Source organism: Heterodontus francisci, chromosome 12, assembly GCF_036365525.1.
Source record: "Heterodontus francisci isolate sHetFra1 chromosome 12, sHetFra1.hap1, whole genome shotgun sequence".
Classification (NCBI taxonomy): Eukaryota; Metazoa; Chordata; class Chondrichthyes; order Heterodontiformes; family Heterodontidae; genus Heterodontus; species Heterodontus francisci.
This window is the reverse complement of record NC_090382.1, coordinates 69284927-69297597: the sequence shown is the minus strand read 5'-3', so window position 1 is coordinate 69297597 and position 12671 is coordinate 69284927. Positions and strand designations below refer to the sequence as shown.

Below are 12671 nucleotides of genomic sequence, written 5' to 3'. Positions count from 1 at the left end.
AAACTCAACTTCCAAGTTGTAGATAGAATCATAGGATTTTGCAATACAGAAGGTTGTGCAGTACCTGGCACTTGTGCTGGCTCTCATTTAGTCTCAATTTTTTGTTCTTTTCCTATATCCTTGGACATTTTTCTCAAATATCTACTACCTTCATAGAGGTTAATGATTAGAGATTCTGTTTCTATCAATGTTTCTTGTAGGACACTTCAAAGGTTTTTTTAAAAGGATATCATTATTTTGGTTATTTCATAATTTAACAAGATTTTGTACAAATTTGAATACCTCGGTCAGCTCTGCTGTTCAACCTTATGAGCACAAAACTACAGCTGAAAATACGAAACAAAAACAATGCTTGAAACGTTCAGATCAGATATTTATTCCCTTCACAGATACGAAATTTGCTTTGACTAAATACTTTGATAAAGGCTGCCCATACAAAAAGCTAATTTTCCACATGTTTTGCTTGGTATCTTGAATCTCCTCTACATCGTGCCCATAACCCAGATATCATTCCTCAAAGAGAATTTTCAAAACTCAACATGATATCTCAGCTATGGTCTTTTCCATAGAGTATATTGCTGACAAACTAAACTTTGAGACTTTGTTTCTATTGTCTCTGTTAATAAGCTAGGTTGAGATGAAAAAGGCCATGTGGCCCATAAAGTTTACAGAATCACAGAATTGTTACAGCGCAGAAAGAGGCCATTTGGCCCATAGTGTTCGCACCGGCTCTCCGAAAGCGCAGTTCACTTAGTGCCATTCCCCTGTCCTCTCCCTGTAAACCTGCACATTCTTCCTTTTCATATAATAGTCTAATTCCCTTTTGAATGCTTCACCTGAACCTGCCTCCACCCTACTTTCAGGCAGTGCATTCCAGACCTTAACTATTCGCTGCATGAAAAAGTTTTTGCACTTGCTTCTTTTACTTTTCTTACCCATTACTTTAAATCTGAGCCCCATCGTTCTTGATCCTTTCACAGGCAGGAACAGTTTCTCTCTATCTATTCTCTCCAGACCCCTCATGATTCTGAATACCTCTATCAAATCACCTCTCAGCCTTCTCCAAGGAAAACAGTCCTAACTTCTCCAATCTATCTTCAGAACCACACTTGTGAATCTCTTCTGTACTCTCTCCAATGCCCTCACATCTTTCCTAAAGTGCAGTGCCCAGACCTGGACTCAATACTCTAGCTTAGGCCAAACTAGTGTCTTATACAAGTTCAACATAGCTTCCTTGCTCTTGTACTCTGCCCCTATTAATAAAGCCCAGGATGCTGTATGCGTTATTAACCGCGCTCTCAACCTGTCCTGCCATCTTCAATGACTTATGCACATATACACCGAGGTCCCTCTGCTTCTGCACCCCCTTTAGAATTGTGCCCTTTATTTTATATTGTCTGTCCATGTTCTTCCTACCAAAATGAATCAGTTCACATTTCTCTGCATTGAACTTGATCTGCCATCTGTCCACCCATTCTACCAATTTGTCTATATCCTTTTGCAGTTCACCATCTTTATAACTACTGGAATTAAGTAACACTTCCTGGCACAACAAGCCATGTAAGACTCCCTCAATCATGTACTACTCCCAAGCAAGAACTTGATGCTGTCTTTGGAACTCCCACATGAATTAAACCAATCTCGGATTGTCTCTGCAATAATCAACTCTTCGTTAAAAGGCTGGACCTGGTAGAAGCTAAAAATGCACAAATATTATTTGTTCCACACTCAGTTTCATGTTTGGAGGGTGTATTTCATGACAAAACTTGAAGATGGATGAAGCAAATTAGGGTCATGTATGTTAAGCAGTTATTAATTTTTAGCTCCTTTGGCTTCTTACAATGGCCGTTATTTTTTAGATTAGAGATACAGCACTGAAACAGGCCCTTCGGCCCACCGAGTCTGTGCCGAACATCAACCACCCATTTATACTAATCCTACACTAGTCCCATATTACTACCAAACACCCCCACCTGTTCCTATATTTCCCTACCACCTACCTATACTAGTGACAATTTATAATGGCCAATTTACCTATCAACCTGCAAGTCTTTTGGCTTGTGGGAGGAAACCGGAGCTCCCGGAGAAAACCCACGCAGACACAGGGAGAACTTGCAAACTCCACACAGGCAGTACCCGGAATCGAACCCGGGTCCTTGGAGCTGCGAGGCTGCGGTGCTAACCACTGCGCCACTGTGCCGCCCTCGCCTTAGCGAGGGCCTTAGCTAAGGTTATAACCTTAGCATCTCTGTTATGGTTTTAAAAATGGAGCATATTTTAAACAGGCATATTTCCTTAAGTGTGATGTAAGTTTCTGTACAAGAAACTTTTTTTAACTGCTTGAAAATCTTCATGTAATTGCCAGTGGATGCTACTATAGCTAATGAAGGTAACTGGATGTTTATTGAGGAAAAGAGTGAGTGTCTCCTTATTCTTTGTATGCAATTATCAGTTGCAAACTGTTAATAGTAAATCTTTTCAATCCGTCTGCAGTGGAAATGGAATAAAATTTATTCACCCTCCCTCTACCTCACGCTCTTCCCTCACCTTCAAAACCCACCCCCCGGCTAACCCGCCTTCCCGTCGCCTCCAGCCAAACGCGCCCCCCTCACCCACCCCCGACTTCTGGTTTTACTTTGTTTAGTTTTTTAGTTTAGTTTAGAGATACAGCACTGAAACAGGCCCTTTGGCCCACCGAGTCTGTGCCGACCATCAACCACCCATTTATACTAATCCTACACTAATCCCATATTCTTACCACATCCCCACCTGTCCCTACATTTCCCTACCACCTACCTATACTAGTGGCAATTTATAATGGCCAATTTACCTACCAACCTGCAAGTCTTTTGGCTTGTGGGAGAAAACCAGAGCACCCGGAGAAAACCCACACAGACACAGGGAGAACTTGCAAACTCCACACAGGCAGTACCCAGAATTGAACCCGGGTCGCTGGAGCTGTGAGGCGGCAGTGCTAACCACTGCGCCACTGTGCTGCCCTACCACTGCGCCACTGTGCCGCTTAGGTAATTAAAATTTATTTACGTTGTAAGTTGGTGTATCGAATTATGCTCTCTGCTGTCACTTGCACATGTATGGTTTAGATGTGTACGGTCACTTTAAGCATTTTGTGTATTCTGTTTTGTAATTGTTGTTGAGAAGTGGATCAGTTCTTTAGAGCAAGACTTCTAAAATGGTACTTTTATAGTGGGCTGCATGTGTTAAGACTGAAGTTATTTGCTGTTTAATGTTTTGAACATTGTATTTTATGGAAAGACTGGAACTAAATTATCAAACAATGTTCCTATCTCAATGCTGCAATCTCTATATTATAACCAGCTTGGAGAGCTGTGGTTAGTTTTATCTTGTACATTAATTATCAATAATATCTAGAGTATCTACTTCTAAATTGTGGTGAAACATCAGAGTTATCTAGCACAGAAACAGGCCTTTCAGCCCACCGTGTCTGCGCCGGCCATCAAGCCTATCTATTCTAATCTCATTTTCCAGCACTTGGCCCATAGCTTTGTATGCCATGACGTTTCAAGTGTTCAGCTAAATACTTCAATGTTGTGAGGGTTCCTGCCTCTACCTCAGCAAATCCCCTCTAAACCTCCTGCCCCTTACCTTAAAGCTATGCCCCCTGGTTATTGACACCTCCGCTAAGGGAAAAGGTTTCTTCCTATCTACCCTATCTAGGTCCCTCATAATTTTGTATAAAAAGGCTAATAAAGGCAAGTATCCCACATGCCTTCCTAACCGCCTTATTTACCTGTGCTGCTGCCTTCAGTGATCTATGGACAAGTACACCAAGGTCCCTCTGACCCTCTGTAGTTCCTATGGACCAACCATCCATTGTATTTTCCCTTGCCTTGTTAGTCTTCCCAAAATGCATTCAGATCTTCAGGCAGTGTGTTCCAGATTCCAACCACCCTCTGGGTGAAAAGATTTTTCCTCAAATCCCCTCTAAACTTCCTGCCCCTTACCTTAAATCTATCCCCCTGGTTATTGGCACCTCCGCTAAGGGAAAAAGTTTCTTCCTATCTATGCCCCTCATAATTTTGTATACCTCAATCAGGTTCCCCCCTCAACCTTCTCTGTTCTAAGGAAAACAACCCTAGCCTATCCAGTCTTTCTTCATAGCTGAAATGCTCCAGCCCAGGCAACATCCTGGTGAATTTCCTCTGCACCCTCTCCAGTGCAGTCACATCCTTCCTATAATGTGGTGACCAGGACTGTACACAGTACTCCAGCTATGGCCTGACTAGCATTTTATACAGCTCCATCATAACCTTCCTGCTGTTGTATTCTCTGCCTTGGCTAATAAAGGCAAGTATCCCATATGCCTTCCTAACCACCTTATCTACCTATGCTGCTGCCTTCAGTGATCTATGGACGAATACACCAAGGCCCCTCTGTACTACCTAGGGTCTTACCATCCATTGTATATTCCCTTGCCTTGTTAATCCTCCCAAAATGCATCACCTCACATTCCTCAGGATTAAATTCCATTTGCCACTACTCTGTCCATCTTACCAGCCCATCTATATTGTCCTGTAATCTAAGGCTATCCTCACTATTTACGATACCACCAATTTTCATGTCATCTGTGAACTTACTGATCATACCTCTTATATTCACATCTAAATCATTAATGTACACTACAAACAACAAGGGTCCCAGAACTGATCCCTGTGGTACACCACTGGTCACTGGCTTCCACTCTCAAAAACAACCCTCGACCATCACCCTCTGCCTCCTGCCACGAAGCCAATTTTGGATCCAATTTGCGAAATTGCCCTGGATCCCATGGGCTCTTACCTTCTTGACCAATCTCCCATGCGGGACTTTATCAAAAGCCTTACTGAAGTCCATGTAGACTACATCAACTGCTTTGCCCTCATCTACATACTGAGTCACCTCCTCGAATAATTCAATCAAATTTGTTAGACATGATCAGTTCAGACTTTACATTTTGTCACTTGAGTGTTAAAGTTGCAAGGTGTATCTTATTTAGTTACTTTTAATGAAATGTATTAGCAATTATATCTTTAGTTCCTGTTCCTCAATTTTATCCCTTTCCCTTCGGAGCAGTCTTTTCACAAACAAGTTACCATTATGTGGAATAGCACTAAAGATGCATTTATGTCTTTTTAGTTTTCTGTCAAATTACTTTATCTTCTCTGGTAGGCTCTACCTGTGACTTTTTTTATTGACTCATGGTTCCTCAGGGCTCTTGTTATTTCTCCCATTCTGTTCCTTCATATTGATTACTTCTAACCAACTCCCGTGTACTCTTCTGAAGATCGCACTGTACATTCATCAACTTCCTTCAGATAACCCACCCTTACTGTACAGAGCTTTCATACTTGTATATCTTGATTCTTTCCATGGCCTTTGAAGCAGTGAAAATAGTTTTTCACTTTGAAGATGCAGTTTCTTCAATGCTCTAAAATTCAATCAACAGTTAAGATCCCTTGCCTTTGACTTCATCCATAGTCCTTCGCTTACTGAACTCTTTTGAACTCCAACGGAACTCTCATGTTGCCATTGTTAATGCTGCCTCTAAGGAGCTTGTTCTCCCTTTGTGCCAAAAACTTACTTCCCCTCAAAAATTCTTAACTTCATAAAGGACAGTCAGTCCAAGATTTGAATAATGGCAGCATTGCTGAGGAGCCTCCTCCTAAGATCTAATTTGCAATACTGGCCAGGATCTGGTAAATAACTTGTTTAGAAGGACATCTTATTCTAATTTGCCTCTCTCTCAGCACATAATTTTATGTTGCTTTATTTTATCAATGGTATTGCTATAGTCATTGCTCCTTTTGAAATGTTCCGTCTCTCAGTCTTCTCAAACTTCACGTACAATCATACAATCTTGCTGCTTCCAAGTATGTTTTCAGTTATGTTTTCCAAGAACTCGACTGGCTTTGTTGATGGTTAAAGATGAAGTAGTTTCAGCTAGCTGTCATGTAATGGGTAGGCCGGAGTGTGCTATAAAGTAGTTAAAGCATTCAAGGGTTCTGGTGTTTTTAATTCCAAAGTGAAGTTCAAAGAATTGATTTTGTTTTTTAAACACTGAGATGTGTTACTGGTTTTGGAACATGAGCATTCCAGTTATGTATTTAACAAATTTGGTGCTGAGTAAGCTATTGAATAAGATGTTAAGTCAAAATAGCTTTTAACTAAGTCCGCTGTGTGCCAATATAATCGGCACATCCTCAATGCTTCCTGTTTTCCCACCAACATAGCTACCTCAGGAGTGTTCCAATGTTCCATTCTTGGACGTTCTCACTTCCATGCTGCACCTTAGTAACATCAATAAGCATAGATCAGCTTTCTATGTATGCTGATGATGCCTAGCTCTGCCTGTTTGCTGTGACCTTTTGCTCCATCAGTGCAATGTTATCCGACATCAAATCATAGAGGAGACTGGATTTTCTCCAGTTTAGCATTGGCAAACCTCAAAGCCAGTTTGGTCTGTGCGCTACCCACCCTAGTTACTCGTTCAGGCTTAACTAGACAGAGCGCAACCTTGGTTTCATGTTTGACAATCAGTGGATTTCAGCCACTCTACAATCCATCGCCAAGAATATCTGTTCACACGTAATGTTTTCTGCTTCCAGTTTTGTCTTGCACCCCACCACTTCTACAAAGTTTCTTATCCATGCCTTTTAAAATTCACAGAAAAGAATTAGGGTAACTGGGTGTTTGGATTGGAGAAGTATGCAAAGGTTTGGTGCTGAATCCATTTTTGTTCATAGTGTTCCCTATCCAAATCATCTATATAGAATGAAAATTTGTCTCAAAAATGGGTTTAGCAAAGAGTGGGGAGGACTTTTAAAGGTTTCGGGAAGGTGTAGGCAGGTTAATGGAATTAACAGACAAGTGACATGCATTTTAATGTGGATTAATGTAATGCATCCTGGGAGGAAAAATCAGGATTGCGGATACGTACTCAATGGAAAGATGTTGAGATCTATGAATGACTGGAGAGGCTTATATGTTGAAATATGTAACTCTTGAAGTGCGACTGCTGGCAGATATAGCCATAAGAAGGTCAACAGCATTTTGGGTTTTATAAGTTGTGTATAGAGAACATGAATAACAAAATAACAAATTAGTAGCCTGCAGTTCGAGTACAAATTTAGGCATTCTATTATTTAAAACAAGGGACAGTAAAACCATAGGGAAGCATGCCTTCTGATTCACAAGGATGCTGCCAGGGCTAAAAAACTTTAGTTGAAGAGAAAGGAAATCCAATTCTTCACCACAGAAAAACTTAAATAATTGAAGCAGGTGGTACAGGATTATGAGGAGAGACTGGGTTAGTGGGATTAATTTTGGATTACTCTTGTAAAGAAACAGCACAGTAATAGTGGACCAAATGACTGCCTCCTATGCTCTAAAGTTCTATGTCTTGTGGTCATTACTAAGCTTGACTTCTCGTCTTTCTGTGAAGCACAATGTAATGTTTTGCTACATTAAAGGGACTGTAGAAGTTTCAATTTTGACAAACTGGACTTATTACGCTATCTCTTAAGCTAATTTAAAACTGAATCTCTTCTACCTCTACAGGCATTTTCAGTTTTTAAGAAGCTTGAGCTGGCTCTTAGTAGTAGTTCAAATGTGTACGTTTAAAACACTGCAATTCTGCGTATTTCTAGGTTATCTAACCTAATGTGACTGCACCAGCTTTCTTCAGTAAAAGCCCCTCGGTGAACTATGGAAAAGTAGAAAGCTTCCTTGTGCGAGAAAACTGAAATTACAGGAAGAATTTCCATTTTCTATCTTATGATCTATACACTACCTCATGGCAGGTTGTAGCACACAATACAGATTTTAACTCTCTGGAATTTCCAACTGTACTTCCTTTAACTCATATTTGCTCAGAATTGATATTTTCTTTTACTTTCTTCCCTTTCACCCTCACCCCAACAAAGGAGAGCAAGAGTGTGAATGAAGTGTAGACAAATTGAAGTTCATCTACTATTCTTCAGCTGGTTCATTTAGTGTTGATAAAGACTGTTAATTAATGAGATTGGGCTTTGCCCATCATAACTGATATACAAGTCCTGGATCATCCTTATCAATCTTCTGCACAGCCTGATACATCAATGCTCTCTTGAAAGTCAGGCGTGTAAGATGTTCTAAATACGACTATCAATAAAGTATATGGGGTTAAAATAATCTGTTAACTTCAATAAATACATCTGCCACTTGATTAATCTTGTAAATTGCCCTAACAAGTTTCTTCTGTCAGATTATTCAGTTTAGAGTATTCTCCAAGGCAGTTAAGGTGCCACGAATTCAGATGTTGTCACAATTTTTAAAAGTGACACTTTTAAACTTTCTTCTCATGTTTTGAGATTTGTTATTGCCTTGGACTGTGAGTATTCTATGTCTTTACGAGTATAAACATGAGCATCACCCCGGTACCTGCAGACCTACATTGGCTTCTGGTCCACCAACACCTCAGTTTTAGAATTACCATTCTCCGGTTCAAATTCCTCTGTGGCCTCACCTCTCCCTATATATGTAAACTGTTCCAGCCCTTCAACCCTCAGAACTCTACGTTCCTCCAACTCTGGCCTCCTGTACATCCCCATTTTCTTTTTCCCACCATAGGTGCTAAGCTCTGGAATTTGCACCCTAAGCACCTCCATTTTAAGAAGCTCCTTTAAAATCTAGCTCTTTGACTAAGCTATTGATCACTTGTCCTAATTTTGCATTCTTTGACTTGGTGTAAATTTTTGCCTGATTACACTCTGGGACTTTAAACTTTGTTTCAAGTGACTCCTGCAAACTTTGCTATGTATTCTGCTGCTTCCGTTTCCACCATTGCTAATTTCAGGCATTCATGTTGAGTTTGTTGGGGGCTGAAGAAATATTCTTGTCTGAGCCACTTTAACATTTTAGGAGCTAGCACAGGTGACCATTCTGCCTCAGTCCAAAATAATAGTGGAAGTAAGGGTTTGAAGGTCATTACCAAAATCTGTTGCCTTTAATAGTATAGCTTCCTACCAATTCTCAAATAGACTACTTTGGGGCGCTGGTCATTTTCATCATTTCTGGTCAGGTTATGAAGCGTGTAACAGTAGAACTGTGATCTCTACAAAATTATCAGAAAGTTTACTTAACTAAAAGTTGATTCATTTAACTTCTATGATTTTCTTTAGCATTGAATTGCAGTTTTTGTTACTTATATTGCATTGTTTAATTGTTGACTAATTCCTTTTTAAAGCACAAAATAACTTCTGCATAATGAGCAGACCATCTATTTTCTGCTTTGTTTATTGTTTTGTGCTTGCCCACTCCCAAGAATTGAACTTTTTGATCAAAATGCTGGCCATGGAGAATTCTGTAATCTCAACTGTTATACATTTCTGCTGAAAGAGGCACTGAGTATCTGAAAGGCTGAAGTGTCACAGGGAAAATATAGATACGAACTTCTAGTAATCTGTATGAATTTTGAAAATGTTTGCATTTTCTCCAGTTTGAAGTACAGTACTCAAGAACTCCTGTTAGATGAGATTCAAAGGCTTGAAAGGTCTTTCAGCATCCAGGCTGTGAAAAGTTGACGCCATTTGTTAGTCTCAAATTTTAACCAAATATCCTGGGAATGGAGGGCTGGAGTTCTTTTTAATGTGAATTATGTTCAAATTAATATGTTTGTGTTCATTAAGAAACTATTTTCTATCGTTAGATGTTCACCATATCCTATTGTTACTTTGTATTAGTAGTTGTTTATAGTAGAAGCCAGGATTGCAGTTGGCTTTGTTACGACTCAGGCGGGAGGAGTGCACTGTTAATTCAGTCCCACTTCTCCTCAGGTCACAACTTATATTTAAATTTTCCCACTTATCGAAAGTAAATCATATATTATTTTTCCCCAGAATAAAGCACACCAACCAGGTTTCTTTAATAAACAGCAAAATTATCAGTTTATTACCAACCAAGTTTTAACCAATAATGAAGTAAAACATACGCACAAATTGAAATATTAAAGCCCCTTATTTATCCTAGCCCCCCCTCTCACTCAGACACGCGTGCACACACACCACAATCGGTTAACGGGGGGGAAAAAAAGGGATTTTTTTTGTTACAAAGAAATAGAAGGAATAAAAAAAACACTTTGGTTGAAAAGAAGGTATGGAAAGATGTCCTTTGTGTTGGTTAGGCAAATATACAGCTATCACTAGGAGCTTCCCAGAACATTTCCTTCCAGGCGATGTTGAAGATCAGTTTGGGGAGGCTTTCTAAGAGATGCAACTACAGAAGCTCCAAATTAGGTCTTACAGCAGGAGTGCAGCAACAAGGTTTTAGTTCCCACACATCTGATGCAGGATTTCTTTTCGAGAGCAAGAAATGAGCTGTCTTCTCTTGGCAGGTCAATAAGCAAACTGGCTTTTTAACAGTTCAAATTGAAACTAAAACTTTTTCCAGAAACAAGCTTCCTGACGACAATAAATCTTGGCTTGTCACTTCTTTGTAAACATCTCTCCAAGTCAAAAACAACCCCTGCTAGGTTGCCTTCCAGTAACTACAGTTCAAACCTTCTGTAACTACTTAAAAAAAAAAACCCCACAAAGTTCAGCCATCTCTTCAAGATTCCAGATGATACAGTGTCCATAATTCAAATATAAGTCCTTAATACATATTTTACAAAAGAAATAGAAGCAATCACGTAACAGCTTAAAGACTTGGAAGTTAGTAATAAAGTTTATTCTCTGGATGGAGAAATCACTGGCATTAGTTGCTCTAAAAAGATGGTGAAGGGCTTAAGCCTCTATATATCAGTTTGATAGAACTGAGTGGCTTTCAGTTAAGAGTCAGACACATTGGTATGGGACTAGAGATAAGGAATGCAAATTTCCTACCTTAAATTTAGGGAACCAGTTAGATTTTTAGCACAATCCAGCAGCTTCATGCTTATTTTTACTGGCATTTTTGTCTCCAGAATTTTTTTAAAAAACTCAATTTCTCAAACTGCTGCGTTTAAATTTGTATTCTTTAGATTGCTAGTCCAGTTACCTAACAACTGCATTTCAGTAACCTAACAATCAAAGAATTGATGTTTGCCAGGAAATATGCATTGATTTTTAAAAATAAACCTCGTAAATAAAATCTAGTACAGAATTTACCTGAAATTACATTGTGAAAATCTTGAATTCGGTTTGATGTGATTTGCACAAGTTGATAAAGTTGGTTAGGATTTTGGTAAGATACATGCATGAAAAAGGTTGTGTTAGCTAGGGTGACCTCATAAATTCAGTATCCTCTACTGTCTGTCCTTAACTTCAGTTTCTAATTTCCCTTTAATTAGATTAGAAATATGCCCTTGCAACGTAGCTACGTTAGAAGCACCATTTAATATATTTGTAATACTGCAGTAAATGCTGAATGTGGGGCATACCACTTCGCTGGCAATTGTTACATTTGATCATTTTCCATTTTACATCATTTTGATGCCACATATAGTACTAGTAGATCAATTTTGGTAACTCGTGGTAATTGAAGGTAGTATTCATTGCATTCAACATTTGACATCATAATGTGTTACCTACTGAATGAACCCAAAATAAATTGAAATAGTATGAAATATGAATGGATCCTGCTAAGTGTCATGTGTCAGACAGCTCTAAAATCAGTTTGCATTTGATGAGGGTGTAAAAGCTGTCCAATGTGATTTATTAGAATTATTTGAGGGGAAGTGGAAAGAAACTGGTTAAATGTAGGCTGATTTGGCAAATATGTTCCACTGGCAACTATTGCATTTCAAAGCCCCAATAAACTATTAAAATTGTAATTTGATTTTTAGCCTTGTCATTGGGCACAAATTTTTATTTTGAGAGGAGAATTGTTGCATGAAACCTCATGAAGATCTACATTTCAATTTTGTTTGTGGGGCAGGCAATTAAAATAGAAATTGCAAAAGTGCTAGAGAATGAGATGTAAAATAAAGTTATTATATTGATAACAATGAAATTGTACTTCAACTTCATTCCTCAGGAAACTTCCTTGTAAATCCTAATAAGGTCTAACTAGTGTATTTTTTGACAAGGTATAAATATATATATGCTAAGTGTTTATGAACAGCTGTGACTTAATCATTGACACTTGATTAAACCAGCTGTAAAGAAATAACTTTACAGATAAATGGATAGGTTCAAGTAAATTAATGAAAAATCTTTTTAAGACTTAAATTCATTTGCAGTGCATTAGGACACACTTTTGTTGCTGTCTGCCTTACTTTAGTTTTCGGAAATCTTCAATTAACAATTCTGTTGCATCACATCATTGTCTTTTAATGTAGAAAATGAGCAATGGTACTTTAGAATGGGGGATAAAAATGTTTGAATAGATAAAGGAATGACCGAAGCCATGCTATGGAGTGAAGAGACTAGGAAAGGTGACAATGTTTGATTGAAAAGAAGACTTGGAGTCATAGAGAGATACAGCACTGAAACAGCCCCTTTGGCCAACCGAGTCTGTGCCGGCCAACAACCACCCATTTATACTAATCCTACATTAATCCCATATTCCCTACCGCATCCCCACCATTCTCCTACCACTTACCTACACTAGGGGCAATTTTCAATGACCAATTTACCTATCAACCTGCAAGTCTTTGGCTGTGGGAGGAAACCGGAGCACCTGGCGGAAACCCA

The 12671-nt window shown here is 39.0% G+C and overlaps 1 protein-coding gene across 5 annotated transcripts in view; it reads left to right on the top strand.

Annotated features, from left to right (window-relative positions):
* The window catches only part of LOC137375906 (CCR4-NOT transcription complex subunit 6), an 86997-nt gene that overhangs the window by 1448 nt on the left and 72878 nt on the right, over positions 1–12671 (top strand). The gene's annotated exons all lie outside the window — the stretch shown is intronic.